The sequence below is a fragment of the Staurois parvus genome, unplaced genomic scaffold (genome assembly GCF_062004578.1).
Source record: "Staurois parvus isolate SC_StPar_1 unplaced genomic scaffold, SC_StPar_1.0 ptg000355l, whole genome shotgun sequence".
In the NCBI taxonomy this organism is placed as follows: domain Eukaryota; kingdom Metazoa; phylum Chordata; class Amphibia; order Anura; family Ranidae; genus Staurois; species Staurois parvus.
Window position 1 is genome coordinate 449,434 of NW_028318151.1, and position 18,243 is coordinate 467,676.

The 18,243-nt window shown below is 43.1% G+C and overlaps 1 protein-coding gene across 1 annotated transcript in view; it reads right to left on the reverse strand.

The window, feature by feature from the left end:
• The window catches only part of CTXN3 (cortexin 3), a 225,543-nt gene that overhangs the window by 83,923 nt on the left and 123,377 nt on the right, over positions 1 to 18,243 (reverse strand). The window lies entirely within an intron of this gene.

An 18,243-nucleotide genomic window follows, 5' to 3' on the forward strand; every position in this document is an offset into this window, starting at 1 on the left:
CAAGACGTGGATGAACCAGAGTTTTCTAAAGTGGTAGAATTATGGTCTTATCTCTTGAGTAGATACCCTTTTTAATGCATGCAATCTGTCTGCTGGCTTTGCTTGTTGCAGTTTGGCATTGCATGCTCAGTCTGCGAACTACTAGGACCCCCAGATCCTTTTCCATTCTTGACCCCCCTAGCGAGTATTGCATTCATATGTTTAGCTCCCAAGTGCATTACTTTCCGTTTTTCAATATCAAACCTAATTTTCCATGTACTGTAGTTATTATTATTATTATTATTATTATACAGTATTTATAAAGCGCCGATAGTTCACTCAGCGCTGTACATTACAAAGGGGGACAGAACATGTGACAGAACAATACCAATACAATGCAAAACATGAGGGGATCGAGGGCCCTGCTCTTTCGAGCTTACAATCTAGAAGGGACGGGATAGTGGTACAGGAGGAGATAGCTGTGGGGGATGGAGTGGTAGGAAGAGTGGAGGAGGTCGGTCAAGTTAGCAGGGGGTAGGCTTCCCTGAAGAGATGGGTTTTCAGGGTGCGCCTAAAGGAGAGGAGAGTAGGTGATAATCTGATGGGTTGGGGAAGGGAGTTCCAGAGGATGGGTGACACGCTGGAGAAGTCCTGGAGGCGGGCATGGGAGGAGGAGACCAGGGAACTAGAGAGAAGGAGGTCTTGTGAGGAGCGGAGTGTGCGTGCTGGGCAGTACTTGGATATTAGGTAGGTGATGTAGTTCGGGGCAGTATGGTGGGCAGCTTTGTACGTCAGTGTTAGGATTTTAAATTTGATCCGTTGCGCAATCGGAAGCCAGTGGAGGGATTGGCAGAGGGGGGTGGCGGAAACGGAGCGGTTGGAAAGGTGAATGAGTCTGGCAGCCGTATTCAGGATGGACTGAAGCGGGGATAGCCAGCGGCGAGGCAGGCCAGTGAGGAGGGAGTTGCAGTAGTCGAGTCGTGATATGATGAGGGAGTGGATGAGCTGTTTAGTGGTTTCTGGGGTTAGGAACGTGCGTATTTTGGCGATGTTGCGGAGGTGGAGTCTGCACGAGTTTGTTAAAGATTGGACTTGGGGCTGGAAGGATAGGTTGGAGTCCAGAATGACACCAAGTACTCTGGCCTGCGGGGCGGGTTTGATATTGGCGTTGTTGGATGTGATGGAGAAGTCAATGGGGGGTGGGGTTCGGGGTGGGGGGAAGACAAGAAGCTCGGTTTTGGAGAGATTCAGTTTAAGGAAGTGGAGCGACATCCAATCTGATATGTCGCTCAGTAGGTGTGTGATTCGGGCAGAGACCGAGGGGGTGAGGTGGGGGGTTGAGAGATAGATTTGTGTGTCGTCGGCATAGAGGTGGTAGTTGAAGCCGTGAGAGTGTATGAGTTGGCCAAGGGAGGAGGTGTAGATGGAGAAGAGAAGGGGCCCAAGGACAGAGCCTTGAGGGACCCCAACAGAGAGGGGGAGTGAGGGGGAGGTGGTAGCATTATAGGTAACGCTGAAAGAGCATTGTGACAGGTAGGATGAGAGCCAGGAGAGAGCAGAATCTCTGAGGCCGAGGGAGTGTAGTATTTTGAGGAGGAGGGTGTGGTCAACTGTGTCGAAGGCCGCAGAGAGGTCAAGGAGTAGGAGCACTGAATAGTGGCCATTAGCTTTGGCAGTTAGAAGGTCGTTGGATAGTTTGAGTAAGGCGGTTTCGGTGGAGTGTAGGGGATGGAAGCCAGACTGTAGGGGATCGAGGAGGTTGTTGTCGTTGAGGTGAGAGCATAGGCGGGTGTAGACGAGGCGCTCGAGGAGTTTAGATGTAAGTGGGAGCAGGGAGATGGGTCTGAGGTTGTTCGGGTCATTGGGGTCCAGGGAGGGCTTTTTAAGTATGTGGGTGATGTGTGCATGCTTCAGTGGGGAGGGGAAAGTGCCGGAGGAGAGGGAGAGATTGTGTTAGATGTGGGTTAGGGAGCGTAGGATGGAGGGGGAGGGAGGTCGTAGGAATTGTGAGGGGATAGGGTCGAGGGGGCAGGTGGTGAGGCGGGCATCAGAGAGGATCTTAGAGACTTCCTCGATGGTAGTAAGGTCAAAGGTGTGGAGTGTTGGGGGAGCTTCAGTATGAGGAATGTAGGGTGGGGTGGAAGTGGAGGTCAGAGCAGTGGTGGGGCCGTGGGAGAGGGGTGATGAGGGGGTAGCTGAGTGAGGGGGAACGGGGTTGGAGGGAGTTTGAGCAGTGACGAAGTCCCTGCGGGTAATGTCGAGGGGGAGGGGGGATGAGGGGGTAGCTGTGTGAGAGGGGACGGGTTGAGAAGGCGTGTGAGTTGCGGCAATGTCCTTGCGAATTGTGTCAATCTTGTTTTTGAAGTGATTGGCAATCTCAAGAGCAGTGAGTGAGGTGCTGGGTGGAGGTGGGGGTGGAGAGAGTAGAGAGTTGAAGGTGGAGAAGAGTCGGCGAGGGTTGGAGGAGAGGGTCTTGATGAGGGTCAGGAAGTAGGCTTGTTGGCTGCGTGGAGGGAGGAGGTGTAGGTGCGGAAGGCAGATTTGTAGTGGGTGAAGGCTTGTTGGGATTTTGTTTTGCGCCATAGTCGCTCCAGGGCACGACTGTGTCGTTTGAGGGTTTTGGTGTGATCAGTCTGCCAGGGCTGGAGCGGTCGGGGTCTGATGTTGCGTGTGGTTAAAGGCGCTAGTGAGTCAAGGGCTGCTGACAGCGCGTTGCTGTAGGCAGTCATAGCCAAGTCGGGGCAGGACAGGGGGAGGATGCTGTCGTGGAGTTGATCAGCTGCAGAGTGGAGGGGGGCAGGGTTAAGGTTGCGGAGGTTACGGCTGGTAGTAGTGTGACATTTAGAGCGGTAGGCGTTGGAGGACGAGGAGATAGAGAAGGTAATCAGGTTATGGTCAGATAGAGGAATGGGGGTGTTAGTGAGGTTGTGGGGAGCGCAGTGGTTGGAGAAGACAAGATCAAGAATATTACCGTCGGAGTGGGTGGTGGATTGTATGCACTGTGCAAGTGCAAAGGAGGAGGTTAAGTGGAGGAGACGGGCTGTGTCCGGGTTGTCAAGGTTGACAGGGATGTTGAAATCCCCAAGAATGATGGTGGGTTGCCAACGCCTTTATTTTATCTAGGTCTTCTTGTAAATTTGCTATATCCTGGTATTGCCCTGTTTAGCTTTGTATCATCAGCAAACACTGAGATTAAACTATTTATACCAACTTCAATATAATTTAGGAACAAGTTGAACATAATTGGTCCTCCGGCAGAGCCTTGGGGTACCCCACTTACCAGACGATATGAAGATATGCTATTTATCATGACCCTCTGCACATACTACTATAAGCAGTTTTGTATCCAGATCAGTGGTACCATCCATGGGTGCAATGAGTGCAATGCACAGGAGCCCTGACGAGGGTGGGGCCCACTGTGTCCTCACACACTGTATGTATGTTGCTAGGCTAGAACCAGCTTAATCATCTGTTTACCTTTTTCCTGGCTATGTAGGTCCTCTTAAGCTCAGCATGTTAATTACTTTTGCTTTTTACTGTCAAGGCAGTTCCAGTAATCAGAGTGGAAAGGACAATCATTGGGTTATGAATATGTATCTCAGTCAATCAATCCCTGAGGTCCTTGCTCTGAAGTATGGCTTGGGGCACCATTTTATAGCACTCTGTACCTCCTGGGCTTCTGCTTGGAGAGGATGTTTGTTTAGAGTGTGTCTTCACTTGGGCCTTGTCCAAGCCTGAGACATATGTCAGGGGCCCAAGAACTTAAAGCGATTGTAAAGGTTTTTTTTTTCAAAAACATAATAAATATCTCTGTACTTACCTGCTCTGTGCAATGGAATTACACAGAGAGCGTCTGCGAACCCCCTCTTCTCGTGTCCCCTGCCGGAGCACCTTCCCCTCTTCTCTGTGCAGTGCCCCTAAGGGAAGCCACTTCCCATGGGGGCACTCATGCATGCTCATTCCCGAGCCCCGCTGCTGCCTCCATTAACACAGACAGCAGAACTCGGCCATGCCTACCGCTCCCTCGTCACTGGGTTTGATTGACAGCACTGGGAGCCAATGGCTCCCGATGCCCCAGCAAAGCCAGCGAGACACGGAAGTGAGGGGAGAGGAGAGCTCAGGTAAGTGAAAGGGGGTGGGGGGTGAAGGGGGATGCTCATTCCTAAACATTTTTACCTTAATGCAAGGGAAACATTAGGTTAAAAATTGTTTAAGCTTTAGAACCACTTTAGTCTATCTGCTGGAGTGGATATCTGGAGGGAGCTGGTTTGAAAAAGAGCCCCCTTGCTGAAGAGTATTGCAGAGATGCTAGGTGGAAGCTATTGGACATTACTGGACTTTCCAGCATCCAAAATGGCTGCTGATCCTGATGATGTCACCCATGATGAAACATGTATGGCAGAGCCACACACACACACTACCATGCATGTGCGACCGGCCAACGGCCATCTTGGATGCTGGAAAGACCTATTTTAGTGTTTGTACACCCTGATTTGTGCATTTTACCACGTGAGTGCAATATCTCTTTGAATAAATTTTGGATCTTTGATGGTTTTACGCTATGTGGAGAAATCTTTCATTTCATGTATAATGCTATGAGTTCTGGTTTAATAACTTATCTCGGAGTGGTTGGAGCCATTGGAGGTATATCTGGTATTTCCTTGGGTGTCCAAAGGAGGAATTTAATTGTGCATTTACCTTGATGTTACCATTGATATCCCACAGAGTGCAGATTGACCACTCTTTGCAGGGGTCACATAGCTTCTGGTAAGCCTTGCATGTGGGCGGATGGTGTCACATTGGCTATCTTTGGAAGTCTTCTGATGTCATCACAGCATTTGGGGACTGACATGTTGTGACTTCACCATATGATTATTTTATTTATGAACACTTTGTGATTATCTATTATTTTTCACATATGAATTTTATTATTTTGATTTTCGTTTGATATGTTTTTAGCACTGCACTTTATTGAATACTGTGTATGAGGTGCCTGGCATCAGGATATAGTGTCCAGCTGTTATATATTGATGTTTAAACCTCTAAGCGCAGATTTCGGGTTATATTAAAATAAAACACAATTGTTGTTTCATTCTGCCATAAAATGTAAGGTGAACACTGAGTTCAACTAATTTTCTTTTCTCCAATTTTAATAAATGAACCCAAATGTGTGAATTGCGTATAGTTCAAGGATCAAACAGCCTTTTTACACAATGCAGAGGATTAACCCCTTAGGTTCCACAGTGAGTATAACAAGCATGCTTTACTGCATATACAGACTGATTTTACTGTTGTGGGTTTAGTAACACTTTAAGGAGAAATAGGGAAAGGTCATGCCAGATCAGTGCTGATCAAGAAGGAAGAGAAGAAGGTGCTTCCAGCCCAATACCTCTTCAATAATAAAGGCCAGTAGAACAGTTATTTCATCATAAAGAATGCCTCAAAGTTCTCCCCTGCCTGGATGTAAGTATTGCCTAAGCATACGACAGTGGGAATGGGCATCCCTCCCCACAATACTGACCCAAAGTTTCCAAAGCCACGTAGGTCCTGCACAGTATGCACTGTTGGTGTGCCCCCCTAAGCAAAGAGTGCAAAAGAGTTCTCCCATTATGATCACTGCTCCTTGTTGGTCTACCCACATGACACCCCAATGTAACTAGGTTCCTGTGCTCAAAATAATTTCATTTTAACTCAAAGTTGTGTTCAGACCCATGATTGTAAGTTCACCTGACCAGATGAAAAGGCTCAGTAAGATGTCAGTAAGACCAATAATGATAGGTTCTCCTGAGATTTCGTTTTTTAGTCATTGCTTTATGGCCTTTAGTCCATTGCACAGTCTTGAAATGTTACCAAATGATTTGGCTTAAAATGCATCTTCCAGCAAACAACGAGGTAGAGGTGATTGCATATAACTTCAGCACACTGTAAGTCTCTGACCCTACGCCCAAATCCTGGGTCAATCATTTTTAGTTAGCAGAGGCATTTTAAATAGCCATTTAGGGCTACTTCACACCACAAAATTGTCTTCCAGATTCTTTTCAAAAGTGTTTTGAATACACATTTTTTTATGTGTTTTTTATGCATTCCAGTGCTTTTCTGATGCTTTTTTTCCCATTTTTTTCTACTGTACTGGGGTCCAGTGCATTTTTTATGCTTGTAGGTGCATTCTGGTGCATTTTGATGTGTTTTATTGCTTTCCAGTACAGTTCTGTGCAGGAAAAATGCAGCATGTTCTACTTTTTTTCTGGAACTGAAACGCACTGGAACTGCAAGCACTGGTGTGAAATATGCCATTGACAACCATGTAACCTACTTTCTATGTGTTTTGGATGCAGAAGAAAAAACACTGGAATGCAAGTGGTGTGAACCAGGGGCGGACTGACCATTTGGAAACTCGGGCATGGGTCAGTAAGGGGCCCCATGAGATGCCCCTGGTACCTTTTTCATAGGCTTTTTTGAGTTTGGGCAAAGACACAGGGGCCCCATGATCCCCTATTGAGGGCCCGGGGTCAGTAGGGGCCCCATGAGATGCCCCTGGTACCTTTTTCATAGGCTTTTTTGAGTTTGGGCAAGGACACAGGGGCCCCATGATCCCCTATTGCCCGGGGGCCCCATGAGTTGTCAGTCCGCCCCTGGTGTGAACTAGTCCTTAGTGCAGGATACATTATCAAAAGCAAGGACTGGATGAACTAGGTAATAGAGCTGGAGTAAAAAGAAGTAGTAAGAATATGCTAAAATATGTACAAAGTGCTATAAGTTCAGTGATTTGCAGTAACATAATGCTTTAGCAGAAGTAAAGAATTGCTGAAAAACGTATTGCATGCATATATGGCAAGACCTGCCACCTTGGAAAAATAAAATACATAAGCCCACCTTTTTGTAGCCTTACCAAGTCTGATGGGGCAGTAATGTGTCTTTCTGGGACCATTACCAATTCAACAATATTTCATCTTCTAAACTGTAAATTACTGTCTTTTAACATGAAAAACACCTTGTCCTTTTACAGAACCTTCAGGGCCCTGGTGCAAGAAACCATGAAGGGCCCCCTGATTTCCCTTCTCTCCGAGCTCGTGGCCCTTCCCATTAGTCAGCTACTGACCAATCGGATGCCGTCTAGCCCAGACTGTCAACGTTGCAAGGAAAGGAAAGAAAGCGGAGGGGATTTCAAATCCCCACCGCTTTCTCTTCTCTCCTACCACTGACACTAAGTATGGGATGCCTGCAGGGAGGTTTCCCACACTGCTCCTGTGTGAACTCGGGCTCTGACACAGAAGCAGTGGGAAAACTGCATGCGATTTGGACAGGAATCACATTCCTCTTCAAATCACATTGCTAATCATTGTGGTGCAATTTGCATCCATTAGCCCAGATCACACCGCAAAGTATTGGTTAAGGTACTAGTAGTATTTTCAGGAGTATGAGTACTTGTGAAAATACTCGGTATGGGCACCGATACCGGTATTGTATCGGTGCATCCCTAGTTGCCACCTTTTCTTCAAGCCAAACTCGAACACTTTACCAGCAGACGGCAAATTAGTTTTTTTGTGGTATACACTACACATATATTTTGTGATTAAAAAACATTTCTAATCATATGGATTTTATCACAAGAGTCCACCCTTACATCAGAATCCACACAGTTCCACTTTACGTTTGAATCCACAGAGTCTCCCCTTATATCTGAATCAGCAGGGTTCCCCTACATCTGAACTCGCAGAGTTCTCTTACACTATAAGTGTTAACTCTGCTGACCCTGATGTAAGGGAGAGCTCTGGGGACCCTGATGTAAGGAGGGAACTCTGATGTAAGAAGGAACGCTGCAGACTCTGGTGTAAAGGGAACTGTGATTTAAGGGGGTCTCTGGTAACCAGAGCCCCTACATATATCAGAGCTCGCAGGATTCCCCGTTAGTTAGGGTTCCCAAAGCACCCCTTACATTAGAGTCCACAGAGCCCCCATTCATCAGAATCCACAGAGCCCCCCTTACATCAGAGTGTGCAGAGCAACCCTTAAATCAAAGTCCGCAGAGCCTCCCCTTACATCAGAGCCCCCCTTATATCAGAGTCTGCAGAGCACCCCTTACATCAGGATCAGCAGAGTGCCCCTTCTGGTGCTATGAGAATACAATAGCTCTGCAAGTGTGTTGAAGGGGGAATTGATTTATTTTTTTCAACCTGTTGGTTGAATGATTGAAAATTCATCATCTATGGCCTGCCTTGCATTGCTCAAAAAACCTTGCAGTCAGCCATGACACCTTGTCCTGAGAAACATCTGAAAGATTAGAAATATTTAAAAATAATTCCACAGCCATGCTGTGTGAATGGGAGCACATAACAAACATATAGTGGGGTTTTCTCATATTTGACTGCAAACATGGAAATATCCTTTAAATCTTCTTACATTTCAAATTCTACCTCAGACAGAAGATTCCTGTCAAGCATTGCCAGAATCTCTTTCTGTTGATCTAAGAGTCAAATCACCTAATAACCTGTGAGCCACGAGCTGTCATTCACCTTATTTTCTGTCTGAAAACTGTTTTAGAAGTTATTCCTTCCACATATCTAGTATGCCATTGACATTAACCTTCCCTGCATGAAAGGTGGAATAAATTCTGGCCAGTCAGCCACATGCTGACAGATATATGCCCTGACGCACTACAAGCACAATGCCTAACTACTCTGTTTGTAATGCTCTAGCATCGTAGGATCTGCTGTTTCTGGTTACTGCCCAGCCTTCTAACTAAGCAACACAGCATATTCTAAACAGCATCTGACCCAGGCAATAAATAATCTTTATTAGAGATTGATACGTTACATATATATTTAAAGAGGACCTGGAATATGGAAGCTGTGCCCAACGATAGTCAAGGGATTCATCTCTAGAATTGTCCGAGGGCTTCCTGCAGCCGATCTTTTCCCCATTTCTGACTTACCATGTCTTTTTTTGCACTATGTCTCTGCGTGAAGCCAATATTGGTCAAGTTATGGTTTTACTTCCTCACCTCATAGCTGCTCCCCCCAATGGCTGACAATCTAATGACTGGGGTAGGAATCATCAAGAAGCAGCCAGATGAAGGAAGTACAGATCTACAGAACAAATGGAGCAGGGAGATGCTTGTCTCAAGTACAAATTCCTTTTTCAGCAAGGAGAACAGTGAGCAGTAAAGTAGTGACATCCCCAAACATCACCCTAAGGGTTTATTTACACTTGTGGTAGCCATCTAAAGAGCAATGTGTGCTGGATCTCTTTATAGAGGGTGTTTGAGAGGTGGTGAGGGGACTTTATGTCTCTTTCTCATTATCTTTTTTGACCCCTAAAAGGTTGAACCACTGCACTACAAATGTGTGCAATGTCTGTGGTTCTGGGACAGTTTTGGTATGGCCCTCTTCACTTAGAGGAGGGCCCATCTACCCCCTGATCATTTTTGCCACTGCATGTGTATTTATTTATTACTTTTATTACAAGTACTTATATAGTGACATCAACTTACACAGTGCTTTACATATATATAGATTGTACATTCACATCAGTCCCTAACCCTCAAGGAGTGTCCCTAACTCACATTCATACATACACATACTAGGGCCAATTTAGACAGGATCCAATTAACCTACCAGCATTTCTTTGGAGTGTGAACGGAAACTGGAGTACCTGGAGGAAACATATGCAGGCACAAGGAGAACATGCAAACTCCAGGCAGGTGGTGCCATGGTTGGGATTAGAACCAATGACCCTAGTACTGCCAGGCTGAAGGGTCATGTCAAATTAGCAACTTTGTAGCAGTAGCAGTGATTTGTAGCTGCTACAAATTCTGCAATTCTTTTCTTTGGCAATGTGTGCTACAGAGTTGCTACTGAAGCTGGCTAGAGTCTCATCAATGCAATTATAAATCGCTAGTGTGCCATGATCTTCAGCAGTTGCACTGGATAACATGAGTAGTTACTAAAGCTATCTAGTTCCGGGCCAGTGTTGGTATGGCCCTTGTAGTTCAGTTTTTGCGGTTCAGTGCACATACCTTTCATTGAATGCAATTCCATTTTTTTCCTAGGAACAAAAATGATAGGGAGAGCGATTCTATATCTCCTACAAAACAAAACAGTGTGGTTTGGGCTCAAATTTCCTGAGGGTAGCAATCAGAGGCAGTTTGCCTTAGATCTAACACAGCAGATCTATAACTCTGAGGTTGTAGGCATAGGACTGGAGGTACCTTTCTATTGTTTAGTAGACATTCCAGGCAAAGCGCAAGCATTTCATAGTACTCATAGCAGCCCGCATTTGAGGTCACATGATGCTCCTGATGACATCATGATGGCGAAACGCATTGGGCGGAGCTAACTATATCATTTCCGGTTTTCTGTATATCAGCGATGGAACACAGGCAGCTTTCCAGCTTTACATATACCGTTAAAGCGCCTTTTGGTTATAAATTTGTAAGTGCAATACTTTGTTTTACATGATTTTAATAAATGGTATGACACTATGGAAGCTTCCCTCTCTTGATGTTGCATGAAGTGGTTTATGTGGAGTAGGATCTAATGATTGGAAGGATATTGCACCAGTATAATATCGTATACCAGGGATTGAGGATCAATCTGAGCGCTTCTTGACCTGCTTTTCATCAGGGTCAACAAGTTGCTGTGAGTGCGGTTGATGAGGGGGAGCATGAGTGGAAACACTGGCTTGATCACAATAATTTATAAGTAAAATGAATGATCACTGAAGCACCAAGATCACCAGGGACTGCACTAAACCAGGAGCGGACTGACAACTCATGGGGCCCCCTAGTAGTCCCTGTGGATTACTTGTCACTTTAAGTTATTCCGGTCTTAATTGAGTTAATTTGTAGATTTATCTGCATCATGTTTTTATACACTTATATGTTTAGAATGCATATACAGTGAGGGAGGTGCACTGTAGCACCATAGGCATGTTGTTACTTTTTTTGTTCTTAGTGGATTCATTTTAAACGCAGTATTTTTTGTTCTTAGTGGATCAATTTTAGCTATTTAAGGTAATTATATTTTCTGCAATAAGTATATGTGATACACATATTGTATATGAGGGCTCATACTGAGTGGGGGAGGTGCATTGTAGCACATGCACAATTTTTACACTAGCAGATAACTATTTATTCATTTAACTAAATGTAATTTATATGTTTTCTTATGATAGATCAATCATATATATGCAGTTTTTTTTTACAAGAGTGGGGGAGGTGCACTGTAGCACGTTACATATTACATATTTTATTTGGTAAAAGGCAGCACTACACTATTTAGTTTTACATTGTCACAACTGGGTTTATGTTTGGTGTCAGCAGTCACCCATCCTATTTGCTTTATTAAGCCATTGTGCTGATTCACCTGTGTATTAAACATTTCATAATACTTCTACTACACTATTCACATTTCTTGATGTTCCCTGTAAAATAACAAAATTCACTTTTTAAACTGAGATTCACTTTAAATGTAGGCTGATATTCGTGTGGGGTCACTCTGAAAATTCTGCTTCTGCCTTGTTTTTATAATGCAGAACAATTTCTCTCTGTTTTTCTCGAATGCAGTATTTAGAATTCCAAGGTATTCAGATGTCCCTGGTACAAAATAACATCCAAAAGCACAAATCGTCAAAGTGGAATAAATTGCTGTATGTAAATGACAAGCATTGTGTATGCACAGGCACAGATATTGATATATTTGTTTCAATCACTTATTAAAGATTGTGTATTCAGCTTAGGTAGTCTCAGTCGAGCCAGTGCATTTAATCAGATTTCTTTCTGTTTCTGGTCATTAATTTTTCTTGACATGCACAGGTCTTCTTCTGGGCAGCAGCTCTCTTCCTGTAAAAGTTGGAGGAGATGGTTGATATAGCTGAAATGAAAGGATGTACACAGCTGGAATGGCACTTTACCAACATGCATGACAGACTCTTTACCCTTCTCCAGCAGCCAAACTCTAGTTGCTGTTTGATAAACGCTGCAATATGCATTAAATCACTACAGAGTATCATGCAATATATAACTGAAAATTCTAATTTGAACTCCAGATGAAAAACTAAATTTACACATATGAAATATATATATATATATATATATATATATATATATATATAAACTCTTTTACTCCTGTAACCCATTGAAGTGGTGTTAGATGTAGTACTTTAAAATGGACATTAGATGGCGGTGGCCTGCCATTCAGGGTCATTCACATTTGGCAGAACAGCCCTCTGGAACCTGTATGCTGAACAGCAGGAGTTGAATGGTGGGCAGGATGCCCAGGGACTGCATTTCCCACGGGAGGCAGCAAATGAGCAGGGGCATATAAATATCAAAGGCCGGGAGACTGACCAGGAGAGCGAGGGGAGAGGCTGAGAGAGGGAAAAGTGTGCTGACGACTAAAGTGGTGAACTAGGCCACAAAGACAGAGTTGGAGAGAGAGAAGGAGCAAAAAGAGCCTACTGACTGTCCGTCCTGCCATGCTGCCAAGCGAGCCAATCTGTTAGCAGGAGACCAGGCAGGATGCTGGATTGGAACCAGGGAGTCTCTGTGGAGCCCTCATCTGCCGGAAGACCCGGATCACTATCACCTGCCGATCCACAGTGATCGGGTGAGAATCCCAAGTATTCACTAACTAAGGGAACACTGACAGCATTATCATCTCAGCTTTCTACCTGCACATAGTTGTGAACATTACATATAGTTGCCCCAGGTTGCAGCCTAGTTCCCCCAGCTTTGTGGGAATACATCTGCATTACAGTCTCATCATCCATGCTGACTGCAGTGCCAACTGAAACAACAAATTCTCTTTTTTTTTCTTCATCAGAGCAGGATTCCTACTACTGTTGCCTTTAGCCTTTGACATTCAGAGAGAATTGTCCTTGTCCATAGACACTTATGTCAATTGTTACCCTCCATTATTTCAAGTCTGTCTTTTATCCAGTGCTTTAAAAGGGGACCCTGCACTAATTTACCACCAGCAAAAGGTAAGTGTTAAGGCCTTTCTTTCCTCCTCATTTTTGTGTTACCGTTTTGAGGAACTATTATCTACACCTTAATCCAATTTCATACCAACTGGACTCCAATGAGCGCGCAGAAGACTCTATAGTGTTCTTAAAGAGACACTGATCAATTATAAACGAGAGCTCTCTTCACTTCACATTTAATCCATACCATCTAGTTCTGAGGACCCAGAGCATACCTGTTGATAGTTGTTCTTGCTCACTGGGGATTCAATAGTTTCCTCAGATCGGAGGTGTTGGATTATTTCTGAAAGCAGCCATGCTACCAATTATGGGTATTTTACTGTGAATACTGTTACTTTTAGAATTGAGTAATTATTTTTGCTACATATACATATGTTATTTTGTTCTTTTTGACCAAGTTACATTCAATATCAATATAAACTTCATATTAGTTTATACTACCTTGTGTGTGAGTCCATTTTACAGTTGTGTTTTTTTTTTGGTCACAAGAGTACGGTGGTGTCAGCAGAGGGTGGGTCTGCAAAAGGAGGTCCAGATTAACAGGGAACCCAAAAATTTCTAATCAACCCTTAAGGGGGTAGTGCTACACTTGGCAGTCAGTCTTGTGACCTAGTGACCTCCACTAGATAGCAGGTATGTGACCTCAAATACAGCTACAGCACTACAACTAGGGTTCTTGTCTGGTAAAATAATGGTAGAGGGTGCTGCCAGTAAAATCTACATTTACTGGCCTGTAACAGGCCTTTAATTTCCTTAGACCAACTTGAAAAGGTACACTCTTACAGTTCACATACAAGGAGAGTCCTAGCACTGTTATGACAATACTAAGACTTTCTGATGGGCTGCATACAATACAATATTATGATACGTGGTAGGCTATGTCTGAAATGTGGGAATGCATGTTTGGATGTTATCTGAATGACAACAATCTCAGATATTTGGCATTTGAAAGCACATATAAACACAACAACGATGTAAATGTTGCAGTTTGTAAATTGTTAGATGTGATGACTTCATTAGTTTTTTATAATGCTTTTCCCCATAAATCACTGCATGTGCTCCATGGGGTAGGGGGGTGTTGGGAATGTGGTGCTTTATAATATTGATATTTTTGTATCATTGGGCCTTGATATATACCTTATATATTTTTCAACATCAGTAAAACTGTCTTTATTTACATAGGCAATACCTAAAAATGACACTCTCTCTGGGTAGTGCCTTTACTAGACATTTTATATCATTTTCATTTATTTGCCAATGATTTGGTAAATTTGCGCTCATTTTGTGATCTCTTGTTTAGAGCATTTACACACTAGCAGCTGCAAATTTAGGTGTTTATTTGATGCCATTCTCTTTTGGTTCTATCTTTGCTTTACTTTTTCTATTATTCTTGGAGATATAAAGGGTGTTTAGAATTTTTGTTTAGAATGTTTTAAGCAGCTGTCAGTAAGGGTGCTAAATCCTTGATTGTGAACTCCATATTAAAGTGACAGGTGCTCCACTGTGCTCAGATTGGTGCCCCACATGGATTTGCACTCACCGTCATCCCATGACCACCTATCTCTAAAATGGTAGCACGTGCCTTTGGGACTATCCCAATATGCAACGTGGTAATAGTAACTGATGTTCCTCAAAAGGGAATTAAGCAACGTTGCTAATGGCAACCGGTGTTCCTTGACAGGGGCTATATCACTACCAAAAATCCTTCTCTATGTAATTATTATATATAATGAAGAAATGCCTTTTCATCCCCACAGCATTGACAATAACGGAAAATAGGACCACCAGATATATAATTAGCTGCAAAGCTGAGGTGCACTGTGCATGCCGGGATAGAAGACAAGGCGGTGAATGAAGTATAGGACTGAGAACTGTCAGTAATGTTCAGACAGTGTGGACTTCTCAGACAAGCTAATTATAAATCTGGTGGTCATACTTTTAGTTATTGTCAATGTTGTGGGGATGAAAAGGCATTTCTTCATTATATATAATAATTACATAGAGGAGGATTTTTGGTTTTAATATAGCCCCTGTGAAGGAACACTGGTAACCATTAGCAACATTGCTTAATGGCTGTGGAGGAACATCGGTTACTATTACCACTTTGCATATTGGGATAGTCCCAAAGGCGCATGCAACCATCCTACAGATAGGTGGTCATGGGATGACGGTGAGTGCAAATCCATGTGGGGCACCAGTCTGAGCACAGTGGAGCACCTGTCACTTTAATATGGAGTTCATATTAAATACACCCTTGCACTTTATTTCACATACTGGGACTCAGTACTATTACCAGTATAACATATGTTTATTGTTTATCACAAATCATTTACCTATTGTTACCAAGTTCATTGTTTGCATGGCCCAAGCGTGGTCTATATGGTATGTATTAAAAATTTTGTGTGTATGAGTTCACAATCAGGACTGCTGCTAAAAACGGGTATTTTACATTTTTGCTTTTATTCATAAGCACAGCAGCGTTCTTTCTTTCATGTTTTAAGCAGCAACATGACATTATCATGTTATCATTGCTAATGTATAGCATACACACAATGGGTCTGCATCGATTGATTGTCCCTTCTTGCCTTGCTAAAGGGGCCCTACACAAAATGGTAACTGCAATTACTCATATAAGCTAGTAAAATCTATAATGGTTTGAAATGTATTGTCAGTGCTTTGTATCCCAGAAGGTGAAGAGGCAGACCTAAGGCCTAAGCTACATAGGCAATTTTTAGTTCAAGACACAATAATAGTACATTGCACTAGACCTGTATCTTGTCCTAGCTATATTGCTGTTCTCCATATATCGTCCTAGCTGGTGCTCTTGGATCATGAACTGTGTTTTATATAATGCAAACCTTACTCCGATTTTCATTTGTATCCTTATATTGTACTATTGCTTCCAGTCCATGACTTCTTTGTAATGTCTTGTAAAAACCTAATAAATCTTTTGTGAAACAAGACACAGTAATGAAAGTTGGTAATGAATGTTGCACTTAGTTAAAAACATCTCTACCCCACTGGTTTATATAGCGATTGCCAATACTCTGTCTCATCTCATGACTTTCCATGACTGATCTTGCATGACTGTTACATTGCATGTTTTTTGTATAGTCATTCACAGAGTGATTGTTACAACATACAATTCTCAGCAACCACAGCATAATTCAAAGGACAAGAGGTGACGTGAGTCAACAACAGGAATCAGTCACTCGTCAGAGTGATTTTTGGTTACTCCAGAACTCGCATTAAAAGTGCCTATGCTTAGCCTAAAGTCTTGTTATGGTTTACATTAAGACTTCCATTTTTTTTCTTGCAAAGGTTTACTTACAGTGCAGTCACATATGACTGCCGAACATCTAAACACTGGAAGATACCAATCAGTGTGCATACACACCCAACATTAGAACAGTTTCTTAGAATATATATCTAGCACTCTCCCACTGCTACAATCTTCAAAAAAGTGTAGTGTGCTCTTAAATTGGTTATATTTCATACTGCATATACTGTATTTACAAGAATATTCAAATTAAGCAAAACTTTCTGCTACAGTCATGCACTGCTTTGAAGAGTAAAATGATTGTATTTGGTCTATTAAAGATCAGATACATAGGTTATATTCCATGATTTTAGTTCTTGGGATCATGGAGCACTGGTTCATATTTTTTTATTGCGTCTCCAAGAAACTTGCCTACATCCCAGCATGAGTGGAGGATATTAAAGAATACATACATACAGGTGAAACTCAAAAAATTAGAATATCGTGCAAAAGTTCATTTATTTCAGTAATGCAACTTAAAAGGTGAAACTAATATATGAGATAGACTCATTACATGCAAAGCAAGATAGTCCAAGCCGTGATTTGTCATAATTGTGATGATTATGGCTTACAGCTCATGAAAACCCCAAATCCACAATCTCAGAAAATTAGAATATTGTGAAAAGGTGCAATATTCTAGGCTCAAAGTGTCCCACTCTAATCAGCTAATTAAGCCATAACACCTGCAAAGGGTTCCTGAGCCTTTAAATGGTCTCTCAGTCTGGTTCAGTAGGAATCACAATCATGGGAAAGACTGCTGACCTGACAGTTGTGCAGAAAACCATCATTGACACCCTCCATAAGGAGGGAAAGCCTCAAAAGGTAATTGCAAAAGAAGTTGGATGTTTCCAAAGTGCTGTATCAAAGCACATTAATATAAAGTTATGTGGAAGGGAAAAGTGTGGAAGAAAAAGGTGCACAAGCAGCAGGGATGACCGCAGCCTGGAGAGGATTGTCAGGAAAAGGCCATTCAAAAGTGTTGGGGACTTTCACAAGGAGTGGACTAAGGATGGAGTCAGTGCATCAAGAGCCACCACACACAGACAATCCTGGACATGGGCTTCAAATGTCGTATTCCTCTTCTCAAGCCACTCCTGAACAACAACCAACGTCAGAAGCGTCTTACCTGTGCTAAAGAAAAACATACCTGGTCTGTTGCTCAGTGGTCCAAAGTCCTCTTTTCTGATGAGAGCAACTTTTGCATCTCATTTGGATACCAAGGACCCAGAGTATGGAGGAAGAATAGAGTGGCACACACTGCAAGATGCCTGAAGTCCAGTGTGAAGTTTCCACAGTCTGTGTTGATTTGGGGAGCCATGTCATCTGCTGGTGTTGGTCCACTGTGCTTCATTAAGTCCAGGGTCAACGGAGCCGTCTACCAGGAGATTTTGGAGCACTTCATGCTTCCTTCCACAGACGAGCTTTATGGGGATGCTGACTTCATTTTCCAGCAGGACTTGGCACCTGCCCACACTGCCAAAAGCACCAAAACCTGGTTCAATGACCGTGGAATTACTGTGCTTGATTGGCCAGCAAACTCACCTGACCTGAACCCCATAGAGAATCTATGGGGCATTGCCAAGAGAAAGATGAGAAACATGAGATCGAACAATGCAGAAGAGCTGAAGGCCACTATTGAAGCATCCTGGTCTTCCATAACACCTCAGCAGTGCCACAGGCTGATAGCTTTCATGCCACGCCGCATTGAGGCAGTAATTTCTGCAAAAGGGGCCCAAACCAAGTACTGAGTACATATGCATGCTTATACTTTTCAGAGGTCCGATATTGTTCTTTGTACAATCCTTGTTTTATTGATTGCATGTAATATTCTAATTTTCTGAGATTGTGGATTTGGGGTTTTCATGAGCTGTAAGCCATAATCATCACAATTATGACAAATCACGGCTTGAATTATCTTGCTTTGCATGTTATGAGTCTATCTCATATATTAGTTTCACCTTTTA